The sequence below is a fragment of the Prionailurus bengalensis genome, chromosome D1 (assembly GCF_016509475.1).
Source record: "Prionailurus bengalensis isolate Pbe53 chromosome D1, Fcat_Pben_1.1_paternal_pri, whole genome shotgun sequence".
Classification (NCBI taxonomy): Eukaryota; Metazoa; Chordata; class Mammalia; order Carnivora; family Felidae; genus Prionailurus; species Prionailurus bengalensis.
Window position 1 is genome coordinate 64670982 of NC_057346.1, and position 13589 is coordinate 64684570.

Here is a 13589-nt window from a genome sequence, read left to right on the forward strand (position 1 = left end):
TCACCTACAGGTTCGGACCTGCCATCCTCCATCATGTTGATCCCGCCACCACCATGCTGGCCTCAATAAAAGGATGATTCAGAGAAGGCCATTTTTCTTTTTTTTTTTTAAGTTTTTATTTAAATTCCAGTTAACATACAGTGTAATATCAGTTTCAGGTGTATAATATAGTGATTCAACACTTCCATACAGTACCCGGTGCTCATCATGACAAGTGCACTCCTTAGTCCCCATAACCTATTTCACCCATACCCCTGCCCACCTCCCTTCTGGTAAACATCAGTTTGTTCTCTGTAGTTAAGAGTCTGTTTCTTGGTTTTTCCTCCTTTTTACCTCCTGTGGTAATTTTTTTTTGTTTCCTAAATTCGACATATGAGTGAAATCCTTATTTGTCTTTCTCTAACTGACTTCGCTTAACATAATACTCTCTAGCTCTATCTACATCATTGCAAATAGCATGATTTCATTCTTTTGTATGGCTGAGTAATATTCCATTATATCACACACACACACACACACACACACACACACACACCCCACATCTTCTTCATGCATTCATCAGTTGATAGACATTTGGGCTATTTCCATAATTTGGCTATTGTAGGTAATGCTGCTAAAAACATTGAGGTGTATATATCCTAGAAGGTCATTTTTCTTTAAAGTTCCATTTTAATTGTTCATAGAACCACTAATGGAAAGATGTTACATGTAAGTTTAGGGATAAATAGAATTTCTAGTGGATTTGTGGTACCAATTAGTTTTGCTACCCAGCATCTCTTCCTTTTGTCTGGTAATAGCACCCTACTTCCATTTGGGAAACTGCCCCATTCCTGTTGCATTTTGTTTTGGAAGAGTATCATCACAGTGCCCATACCTCATGACAACAGTAAGTGGTCAAAGGGATAGACACCTGGCCCAAACAAGGATATCACAACCCATTCTTGGGATTGATATATGGACACTGAGAAAAAGTGTCTATCTTTCCACCAGAGTTGCTAAACCAAGAGAGTGTAAACTTGGAGCTGCTGGCAATCACCTCCCTAAATTCAGAAAAAGTCCATTTCTAGTAGGAGAAAATGAGACCAACACAGACAATAGTAGAATTGAAAATTGAAGAGGAATATGAAGGGGAGGAGGAGGAAGAGGGATCTAATGTTTAAGTACCTGGGTCTAACCATGCCTGAAGGAGCCATTAACCCCTGGACTTCCCAGGTATATGAACCAATGGGCTTCAGTTTTCATTTAAGATAGTTTGACTTGAGGTTTCTGTTATTTCCAAATTTCTAAAGCACATAACCCACAGCATTCTGATTAATATCAAACATTTAATATAATCAAAAACATTCTGATTAATACTAAAAGTGGTACAGAGGTTGGACTGTTGTTGTGATTGTAGAGCTAGCAAAGCGCTTGGGCATTGGATAGTGAGGCCTCTTGTTGAGAAGCTGATGAATTTGGTTGAGTGGTTGTAAAGCAGCTGGTTAAACTGTCTATAGGGTCTTTAGAGTCAGACTCTGTCTACTATAAAACTAGGACTTCAAGGGACTTGGTGCAAAAATGTAAGGGTAGTGAAGCATTTTTGGTATTTCTAGTGCCCTTCATAAACATTCTGCAATTCAAAAAGTATAAGCTTTGCTTCAAGATGGCCCATCCAAAAACAGTCAAATAGCATAAATAAGACAGCATGTGACTTTGTTAAGAGCTACCCTTTTGCCCTAGAACCAGTAATCCAAAGGTAAAGGGAAGTGGAGGAGGGTGTCATATAACCACAAATCTTTCAAAAAACTTATCTGTCTCTATAAAGTCAATAAAGTGGCAAAAAGTGGGAAATACAATTTGGATCTGAGATACTTAGGGTACCCTGTGAAATTTATGCTTCTTTCCTTAAGATAGAAGAGAGATTGTTTTTTTCTAAGGAATGGAAATATCCTTGGGATCTCTTGCCTAAGAGATTGTGCTATTTTTCTAAGAAAATTTAAAGATATGGAAAAACAAGAAGAATAATATAACAAATACCTAATGTCCCACAACCCAGAATTAATGGTGGTTAATTGCTTACAGACATAGGTAATCTATATATAGTTCAAATTTTTTATTCACTCTAGAGTATTTCATAACATGATTGTCAACCTAACAAGTTTTGTCTGTTCCCTTTGTAATAGAGATTTAGGTGGTCAGATTTATAGTATCGCAAACAATAGATTGATTGCTGTCATATGTTTTGTGGTACATACACTAAGAATTTTTTACTAGTTCGTCCATCTAGATGTGGACTGCTGGATCACAAAGTTTGCATAGCTACTATCAACTGCTTTCCGAAGTGATGCCAACTTATGTTCTTACCAGTAATATATAATTATTCCATTTTCCCAAAAGTTTGCAAACAATCAACATTGTAAAACTTTTTAATATATGCCTATTTGATGAAGGAAAAATGGCACTGTGATGTTCCTTTTATTTTACAAAACTAAAGTTGAACATCTTTTTGCATATTTATAACCCAATTCAGATTTCTTCTTCTATGAATTTTATTACCTGTGACTGTTCTATTTTTTTCTTCTTGAATTGTGGGAGACCTTTATATATTTTGCATATGAATCCTTTGTTTGGGTAGTATTTGTAGAATATAGGCTTTGACTCAATCTGTTTGAATTCTGGTTTATCACTAAGCAGTAAGTTACTTATCTGTTCTGTGCTTCAGTTTTCTTATCTGTAAACTAGAGAGGATGGTAGTTCCTCTCTCATGGTGCTATCTGGAGGGTTGAATTTAATAGCTAGAAAAAGGATTTAGAGTGCTCAATAACTTGTCAGAATGTGGAGGAGAGTAAACATGAGAAAAACACAAGAGCTCACATTCTTTTTTTTTAAGTTTTTGTTTATTTATTTTGAGAGAGGGAGAGAGCGTGCACACACATGTGGAGAATGGGCAGAGAGAGACAGAGGCAGAGAATCTCAAACAGGCCTCGATCTCATTAACTGTGAGATCATGACATGAGCCGAAATCAGGAGTTGGACCCTTAACCGACTGAGACACCCAGCCCTCCCCCCCACCCCACAAAGAGTTCACATTCTTTTCAGTTCTTTCACAGCAGCAGAAACAAATCAGCCATTAGTAGGTCCATAAATTATCTTGGTTCACATTTTATGATATTGTTGCTGGTTTCTTAATTTTTCACATGCCTCTTCTTTTCCTATTCCCATTTTGTGTGCCATTCAAGCTTCTACACGTGTGCAAACTTAACACAAATAGAATATGCTTATGAGAATTTATGAGATGATCTTTCCTTTGGCTCCCAAAGCTTCTTGAAAATTCCTTGCTCACAGTACTATAATATTTTCTACGCCTCTGCTCAACCCAGTAAGGAGGTTAAGACTGTAGACTGGCCCATTCATCTTAATATCCCCAGTGGCTAGGATCATCACTGCCATTTGGGAGGGATTCTCTAAGTGTTAAATGACTGCCTGACAGAAGGTGTTTCTAACTGGAGGAAAAATAATGATTTAAAATTCTGGTCCAGCCAATCAGTAAGTAAAAGGGCAGTAGCTTTACCGAAGGTTAATTTTGGAATCATTGATTAAATAGATTTTGCATTAATTGTTAAGGGTTTCTTGGGAAATCTAGCACACATATATTATGTGTACCCAGCACCTATGCACTAATGCATCCTGCACACACACACACACACACACACACACACACACACATACACATATACTATATTATAGAAATATCAGCAAGATCTTGGGGGGAAGTATAGCTGGCTGTAGCTCTTCTTGGAGCTCATCTTACTGTTTACTTAAAAGGAAACAATTCATTCTTTTTGAGCTTCAGCAGAGAACTCTGCTAAACTGAGCTCCTGGGCTGGTAACACATCAGAGAGAAAGGAAGGTGTCATTTGGCAATTTGGCTGCTGCTGATGACACAGTGATCTTTCAGAAAAAAAAATTAGCTTCAGGGAAGGCTGCCTATTAGAGCAAAAGGATAGCAAGTTAAGAGAATTGGTTGCTAGATTTTCTTTGCAGGAAAGCAAGCTTTTTTTTTCTTTTTTTTCTTGCTGAGTATGAAAAAATGCAACCTATTTATTATGAGTGAGATAATACTAAGAAAGGAGAGGCTGAAAACCAAATATACAAATCTTGAGAATCAGGTCATTGGGGGAAGGAATCATGCCCTTTGTATGTACACTGAGGACCTGACCCAGTGCCTAGCACCAATAGTCCCTTGGTAAATATTTGTTAAATAAGTGTATGAATGAATGAATGTCTCCTAGTTTTAGAAGTATCCCCTTATCCTTCTCCTCCAAACTCTTTAATTATTATAAAAATATAATATTCCATGTTTTCAAAATTACAAAAAAAATAAAGAGAATAAAAGAAAACACATTCATAATGGACTCATAAAGATAAAGTTAGATGTTGACTATTTTCCTGCATCATTTGTACGCATGCACATGTGTCGGTATTTGGGGTTTCTTTTGTGGGGGGAGCTGCCTATTTTTAATATATTTCTTTCAAGACCACCTCCTTGAAATTTCTAGGGGCAAAATATAAAACAAGAAACAGACTTCCTTTCAAATACATAAACAGCATGCTAGAGTTTTTGAAAGCATTACTGATTACAGTGTTACAGAAAAATGTTTGCTTACTCCGGGACACTTCAGGATTCCTGAAGAATAAACGTGATTTCTCTTTTCCTCCCGCTGGGTTGTTCTCAGGTGTTAAGTCACTGCTCCCGCTCTCTGACAGATTTTCCATGTAGAAGATGGGGAGCCTGGAAATCATGCTGACAGTTGGAGTGAGGCCATTCTCCATTCCATGCCAGAACCAAAGGCTATTGGCCACATTCTTCTTTTAAAGCAGGGAAGTGAGAAAACAAGGCCTAATCCAAAACCAATACCTGTCTTCATGACCACGTCTGCCACACACTGGTCCCACTTCCTGCCGAGCTCAGAATCTGACATGTTCCCCGTATGTGTGGCCGTTTGTACGTATATGTGCACAGATGCACACAAATGTGTGGTCATGGTATATAAACAGTTTTCATTCTAATTTTTATTTGCCTTGTGAATATTTTTGAATGTTATTAGTTTATTTAAGAATATGATTTATAATTGCTGGATAATTAAACTTTTAAAATAGCACCTATTTTAATAACATGAATTGCAGTTAATAAGGTTACTAAAGTCAAAGGATATCAATATATAACTACTTTGGTATACTTTTTCAAAATTATTTTCCAGGAAGGATTTTAATGTTATTGCTTATATAACCCTTACTAACTGAGTCTTATAACTTTTTAATATTTTTTCAAATTCAGAATCAGGAAAATATTGTTTCATTTTTTTAATGTTTATTTATTTTTTGAGAGACAGAGAGAGAGAGAGAGAGAGAGAGAGAGAGAGACCGAGCATGAGTGGGGGAGGGTCAGAGACAGAGAGGGAGACACAGAATCCAAAGCAGTCTCCAGATTCTGAGCTGTCAGCACAGAGCCAATGCGGGGCTCGAACCATGAGATCATGACCTGAGCCAGAGTCAGCTGCTTAACCAGCTGAGCCACCCAGGCACCCCAATATTGTTTCATTTTAACCAACATTTTTGTCATAACTAAAAGATCAAAATTTTTTCATCTTTTTTGTTGCTTATGTCTTTTTTAGTGAATTATCTGTCCATGTCCTTCATTCATGAGTATCTATTTATCTAGCAATGTATTTCTTCTTAACAGTAATTTCATTGTGCTTATTTATTTTTTATGTTTTTATTAAAATTCCAGTTTAGCATTTTGTGTAATATTGGTTTCACTAATATTAGAATAGAGTTTAGTGATTCATCACTTACATACAACACCCAGTGCTCATCACAAGTGCCCTCCTTAGTCCCCATCACCTATTTTACCCATCCCTCTGCTGTCTCCCCTCTGGTAACCATCAGTTTGTTCTCTATAGTTAAGAGTCTGTTTCCTGGTTTTCCTCTCTCTTTTTCCCCCCTATGTTTGTTTGTTTTTTAAATTCCACATATGAGTGAAATCATATGGTATTTGCCTTTCTCTGCCTGACTTGTTTCACTTAGCATAATACTCTCTAGCTCCATCCACATCGCTGTAAATGGGAAGATTTCATTCTTTTTGATGGCTGAGTAGTCTTCCATTATATATAAACCACATCTTCTTTATGCATTCATCAGTTGATGGACACTTGGACTCTTTACACAATTTGGCTATTGTAGATAGTGCTGCTATAAACATTGGGGTGCATGTTTACCTCAAATTAGTATTTTTGTATTCTTGGAGTAAATACCTAATAGTGCAATTGCTGGGTTATAAGGTTTTTAACGTTTTGAAGAACCTCCATACTATTTTCCAGAGAGGCTGCACCAGTTTGCATTCCCACCAACAGTGTGAGTGGGTTCCCCTTTCTCCACGTCTTCACCGATACCTGTTGTTTCTCGTGTTGTTAATTTTAGCCCTTCTGACAGGTGTGAGGTGATATCTCATTGTTTTGATTTGTACTTTCCTGATGAATGATGTTGAGCATCTTTTAATGTGAATATTGGTCATATTTTCTTGGGGAAAATGTCTATTTGTGCCTTCTGCCCATTTTTAGTTGGATTAATTATCTTTTGGATGTTCAGCTTTATAAATTCTTCAGAGATTTTGGATATTAACCCTTTGTCGGATACATCATTTACAAATATCTTCTCCCATTCCATAGGTTGCCTTTTAGTTTTGTTGCTTATTTCCTTCACTGTGCAGAAGCTTTTTATTTTCATGAATTCCCAATTGCTTATTTTTGCTTTTATTTCCCTTGCCTCAGGAGACATATCTAGTAAGAAGTTGCTATGGCCAAAGTCAAAGAAGTTGCTGCCTGTGTTCTCCTCTAGGATTTTTATGGTTTCCTGTCTAACATGTAGGTTTGTCATCCATTTTGAATTTATTTTTGTGTATGGTGGAAGAAAGTAGTCCAGTTTCATTTTTCTGCATGTTGCTGTCCAGTATTTGCAACACCATTTGTTGAAGAGACTGACTTTTTTCCATTGGATATTCTTTCCTACTTTGTCGAAGATCAGTTAACTATAGAGCTGTGGGTTCATTTCTGGGTTTTCCATTCTGTTCTGTCTGATTTTTGTGCCAGTACCATATTGTCTTGATCACTACAGCTTTTGTAATGTAATTTGAAGTCTGGAATTGTGATACCTCTGGCTTTGCTTTTCTTTTTTTAAGGTTGCTTTGGCTATTCAGGGTCTTTTGTGATTCCATACCAATTTTAGGATTGTTTGTTCTAGCTCTGTGAAAAATGCTGTTGGTATTTGGTATATGGATTGCATTGAATGTGTAGATTGCTTTGGGTAATATAGACATTTTAACAATATATGTTCTTTCAGTCCATGAGCATGAAATGGTTTTCCATTTCTTTGTGTTATCTTTAATTTCTTTGATCAGTGTTTTATAGTTTTCAGAGTACAGATCTTTTACCTCTTTGGTTAGGTTTATTCCTAGGTATTTAATGGTTTTTGGTCCAATTGTAAATGGGATTGGTTTCTTGATTTCTCTTTCTGCTGTTAATTACTGGTGTATAGAAATGCAACAGATTTCTGTACATCGATTTTGTATCCTATGACTTTACTGAATTAATGTATCAGTTCTAACAATTTTTTGGTGGAGTCTTTTGGGTTTTCCATATATATAGCATCCTGTCATCTGCAAATAGTGAAAGTTTGGCTTCTTCCTTGCCAATTTAGATGCCTTTTATTTCCTTTTGTTGTCTGATTGCTGAGGCTAGGACTTCCAATACTATGTTAAATAACAGTAGTGAGAGTGGGCATCCCTGTCTTGTTCCTGATCATAGAAGTAAAGCTCTCAGTTTTTCTCCTTTAAGGATCATATTAGCTGTTGGATTTTCAAATAGGGCCTTTATTAGTTGAAGCATGTTCCCTCTAACTCTACTTTGTTTGTTAACCAATTTCTGTATGTTGGTTTATGTCCTGCAACTTTGCCGAATTCATGTATCAGTTCTGGCAAGTTTTTGGTGGAGTCTTTCCAGTTTTCTATACACAGCATCATGTCATCTGCAAATAGTGAAAATTTTACTTCTTCCTGGACAATTTGGATGCATTTTACTTTTTGTTGTCTGATTACTGTGGCTAAGACTTCTAGTGCTATGTTGAATAGCAGTGGTGAGAGTGGACATCCCTGTTGTGCTCCTGACCTTAGGGGAAATGCTCTCAGTTTTTTCCCATTGAGGATGATATTAGCTGTGGGTCTTTTGTATATGGCCTTTATGATATTCGGTATGTTCCTTCTATCCCTCATTTCTTTTTTTTAAATTTTTTTAATGTTTATTTTTGAGAGAGGCAGAGACAGAGTGTGAGCAGGGGAGGGGCAGAGAGAAAGGGAGACAGAATCCGGAGCAGCCTCCAGGCTCTGAGCAAGCTGTCAGCCCAGATCCTGACATGGGGCTTGAACTCACAAACTGTGAGATCATGACCTGAGCTGAAGTCGGATGCTTAACCAACTGAGCCACCCAGGCACCCCTATCCCTACTTTCTTGAGGGTTTTTATCAAGAAAGGATGCTGTATTTTGTCAAATGCTTTTTTGCATCTATTGAAATGATCATATGGTTCTTATCCTTTCTTCTGTTAATGTGATATGTCACATTGATTGATTTGTGAATATTGTACTGCCCTTCCAGACCAGGAATAAATCCCACTTGATGGTGGTGAATGATTCTTTTAATGTTGACTTTGGTTTGCTGGTATTGTATTGAGAATTTTTGCATCCATGTTCATCAGGGATATTGGCCTGTAGTTTTCTTTTTTAGTGGAATCTTTATCTGGTTTTGGTGTCAGGGTAATGCTGGCCTCATAGAATGAATTTAGAAGTTTCCCTTCCTTTTCTGTATTTTGCAAAGAATAGGTATTAACTCATTTTTAATTTATTTTTTAAAACAATTTTTTCAGATTTTATTTTTTAGTATTCTCTACACCCAACTTGGGGCTCAAACCTACAACACTGAGATCAAGAGTTGCATGCTTTACTCACTGAACCAGCCAGGCACCCCTTCTCTTCTTTAAATGTTTGTTAATATTTGCCTGTGAAGCCATCTGGCCCTGGATTTTTGTTTTCGGGAGATTTTTGATTACTGATTCAAATTTCTTTTTTTTTTTTTTATGTTTATTTCTTTTGAGACTCAGACAGACAGAGAAAGAATCTTGAGCAGACTCCTTGCTGTCAGTGCAGAGCCAGACATGGGACTCGATCCTACAAACCATGAGGTCATGACCTGACCCAAGATCATGAGCTGACCCAAAATCAAGAGTCAGATACTTAACCAACTGAGCCACCCAGGTGCCCACTGATTCAATTTCTTTGCTGGTTATCAGTCTGTTCAAGTTTTCTACTTCTTCCTGTTTCAGTTTTGGTAGTTTATGTTTTCTAGGAATTTTTCCATTCCTTCTAGGTTGTCAAATTGTTGACATATAGTTTTTCATAATATTCTCTTATAATTGTTCATATTTCTGTGGTGTTGGTTATTTGTCCTATTTTATTTGTGATTTTATTTATTTGGGTCCTTTCTCTTTTCTTTTTGGAAAGTCTGGCTAGAGGTTTAACAATTTTAATGTTTTTTTTCAAAGAACCAGCTTCTGGTTTCATTGATCTGTTCTATTGTTTTTTAGTTTCTGTATCACTTATTTCTGCTTAATATTTATTATTTTCTTCCTTTTGCTGGCTTTAAGCTTTGTTCTTTTTCCAGCTCCTTTAGGTGTAAGGTTAGGTTGTTTATTTGAGATTTTTCTTGCTTCTCCCAGTAGGCCTGTATTGTCACATACTTCCGTCTTAGGCCCACTTTTGCTGTATCCCAAAGGTTTTGGACTGTGTATTTTGATTTTCACTTGTTTACATGTATTTTTAAACTTCTTCTTTGATTTCCAGGTTGACCCATTCATTGTTTAGTAACATGTTGTTTAACCTCCATGCAATTGTGGTCTTTCTAAATTAAAAAAAAAAATTTTAATCTTTATTTATTTTTGAGACAGAGACAGACAGAGCATGAAGGGGGGAGGGTCAGAGAGAGAGGGAGACACAGAATCTGAAGCAGGCTCCAGGCTCTGAGCTGTCAGCACAGAGCCCGACGCGGGGCTTGAACTCATGAACCGTGAGATCATGACCTGAGCCAAAGTCGGAGGCTCAACTGACTGAGCCACCCAGGCGCTCCTCTAAATTTTTTCATACAGTTAACTTCAAGTTTAATAGTGTTGTTGTCAGAAAAGATGCATAGTATGATCTCAGTTATTTTGTACTTGTTGAGGCCTGATTTGTGACCTAGCATGTGATCTATTCTGGAGAATGTCCCATGTGCACTTGCAAATAATGTGTATTCTACTATTTTAGTATGAAATGTTCTGAATGTATCTGTTAAGTCCATCTGGTCCAGTGTGTCATTCAAAGCCATTGTCTCCTTGTTGATTTTCTGCTTAGATGATTTATCTGTCCATTGATATAACTGGGGTGTTTAAGTCCCCTGCTATTATTATATTATTATCAATGTGTTCCTTTATGTTTGTTTCATTGTTTTATATATTTGGGTGCTCTCATGTTGGGTGCATAAATATTTACAACTGTTAGATCTTCCTGTTGGATTGTCCCCTTTATTATGATACAGTGCCCTTCATCATCTGTTGTGACAGTCTTTGGTTTAAAGTCTAGCTTTTCAGGGGCGCCTGGGTGGCTCAGTCGGTTAAGCGTCCGACTTCGGCTCAGGTCACAATCTCACTGTCCATGAGTTCGAGCCCCGCGTTGGGCTCTGTGCTGACTGCTCAGAGCCTGGAGCCTGTTTCGGATTCTGTGTCTCCCTCTCTCTCTGACCCTCCCCCGTTCATGCTTTGTCTCTCTCTGTCTCAAAAATAAATAAATGTTAAAAAAAATAAAAATAAATAAAGTCTAGCTTTTCAGATATAAGTATTACTACTCTGGCCTTCCATTGACATCCATTTGTATGATAAATGTTTCTCCATCCCCTCATTTTCAATCTGCAGGTGTCTTTAGGTCTGAAATGAATCTCCTGTAGGCAGCATATAGATGGGTCTTATTTTTTTTTGTACATTCTGACACCCTATGTCTTTTGACTGAAGCACTTAGTCCTTTTACATTCAGAGTGATTATTGATAGATATGTATTTAATGCCATTTTATTACTTGTTTTGTCATTTCTGGAGATTTTCTGTTTCTTTCTTGTCTTTGTTACTTTGGTCTGTCCTTTCCACTTGATTTGACAGTAATTTAAAAAATATTTTAAGAAGACTAAGACTTTGTCTATAAATAATTTTCCAGGTTGTCAAATTTCTTTTAATTTTATTTAATGGTAATTTATATGTATATGGTAATATACATGTTTTGGATTTTTAAGAAATTAAGTATACTGTTTTTCCTTTGTGTTTTTTTTTTTTTATTTTGTGCTTTGTGATTTCTTCTGTCTTTCATTCTTAGAAAACATTTCCCCTTCCTGGAGTCTGCAAAATACTCATTTATAGTTTATTCTAGTTTAATTTAGCTTACTTTTGTTGAGTTTTATTTTGTCTTAATGTTAAGCACATTACTAAGTCATTTCAATCTAGCTTTATTTTTTGCCAAATACCTAACCAGTTGTTCCAGCATCATTTACTGAATACTCCTCAATTTACATATTGATTAACAATGGCATTTAACTATATTTTAAATTCTGACATAGAAGAGTGTTGGTTTCTAAAACACTCCATTGACCAAACTCAGTTCTTGCCCTAGAGACACAGCATCTTGATAACTGAAAGGTTATTGTAGGCTTTATTATCTCATAAGAAAAATCTCTGTTCATTACCCTTTCGGTCTTGTTTTATTTTATCTTTTTGAAACTTTTTCAGTATTCAAAACTATATACTTTTAAAATGAGCTATATGATCACTTTGTCACTTAAAAATTGGAAAAACTCAGATTTTTATTGGAATCACATTAAACTTTTAAATTATTTGAGAAGAATTAAATAATCACCTTTATAATTTTTAATATTCCCATTCAGGAACATGGTTTATCTCTCCATTTATTCTCCTATTATGTCTCTCTGTTTTCTAATTTTCTTCATATAGATGGCACACAATTCTCTAAATTGCTTTTCACAGCTTTCTTATTACTGTTCTTTTAAATGTGCTTAATTATTTTAGATGACATAGAATAAAATAGTCTTACCATCATAATTTTGACTAGATTGCTACTGGTAAAAAGAAGCACCTATTAAGATTTTATATGTATGTTTGCATCTGAACATGTTCCTAACTTCTCTAATTAATTTGAATATTTTTGTTAAAATTTCTTGAGTCTTCTAGAACAAATCAGTAATTTGTAAAATAACTTTTTCTTACTTTAATAGTGGTACCTATCTCCCTTTAGCTCTTTTATTGTTTTGCAAATTTACAAAGTAATGTTAAATAATAATGATATTAGGGTTTTCTTGTTGTTGTTCCTGAATTTCAAAGGAAATATTTCTGTTGTTTCAGCATTCAGAATGTTGCCTGTAGATTTTTATATTCATTGTTAAGGACATTTTCTCCCTTGCTTACTTTCCAAGACTTTTTCTCAGGAATTTTATGGGATCATTTTAGGACAACTGTGGGAGTAATCATGCTGCTTTTCTTCTTTGACCTATTACTGATGGGCAATATTAATAAATTTGTTAGTTAGAAGTGAACTTATATTCTAAGAATAAAGTCTGCATACTATTCTGGGCATATAATTCTTCTAATATATTACTATATTATTTTCATTGGTTTATTCCAGATTTGACATGTACCTCTAAACTGTCATTTTGGAAATTGTTACCTGGCCACCTCCTTCGCCATACTCTGGATGCCTTTTATCAGGTGTTTCCCTTTTTAAAAATAAAAATAATAATAATGATGATGATAGGACCATCTAGCACATTATGTAATTAGAATGAAAACTCCATAAGAGCAGAGGTCTTTGTTTTATTTATACGATGCATTTAAGATCTTATAAATGTACCTGACACACAATTGGTATTTAGTGGAGTTTAAATTAATATTTCTTAAATAAATTAATGAATTATCTCTTTTATTGAAATTTACATTCTTCTTCAATCATTTTATACTACAAATTACACATTCTTTGATTTTTTATTTTGGTCTTGACCTGTTTAGGTACAATAAGATATAGAATTACATATATTATGCACATATTTTCTTTCTGTTGCCATCAGGATTGGAAAAATAGCTGAAGACAAAAATTCTTCTCATACACTTTTTTTTCCATTAAAATTGTCACATATTGTTCCATTACTTCCTGGTCCTTAACATTGCTGAAGAGTATTATGAAGCTGTCCTTAGTTTCTTTGTCTACAAACTTTTATTTTTGTTTAGTGCCATGATGCTTTATTCTTTTTTAAAAAAAATTTTAAATGTATTTTATTTATTTTTAAAGGGGGGAGGGATGGTGAGGGGCAGAGAGGGAGACACAGAATCCGAAGCAGGCTCCAGGCTCTGAGCTGTCAGCACAGGGCCCGACATGGGGCTTGAACTCATGGACCGTGAGATCATGACCTGAGATGAAG

At 35.7% G+C, this 13589-nt stretch overlaps 1 pseudogene; it reads right to left on the reverse strand.

Annotated features, from left to right (window-relative positions):
• Positions 1 to 4687: 4687 nt before the first annotated feature.
• Positions 4688 to 4990, reverse strand: LOC122482667 (annotated as a pseudogene).
• Positions 4991 to 13589: the final 8599 nt, after the last annotated feature.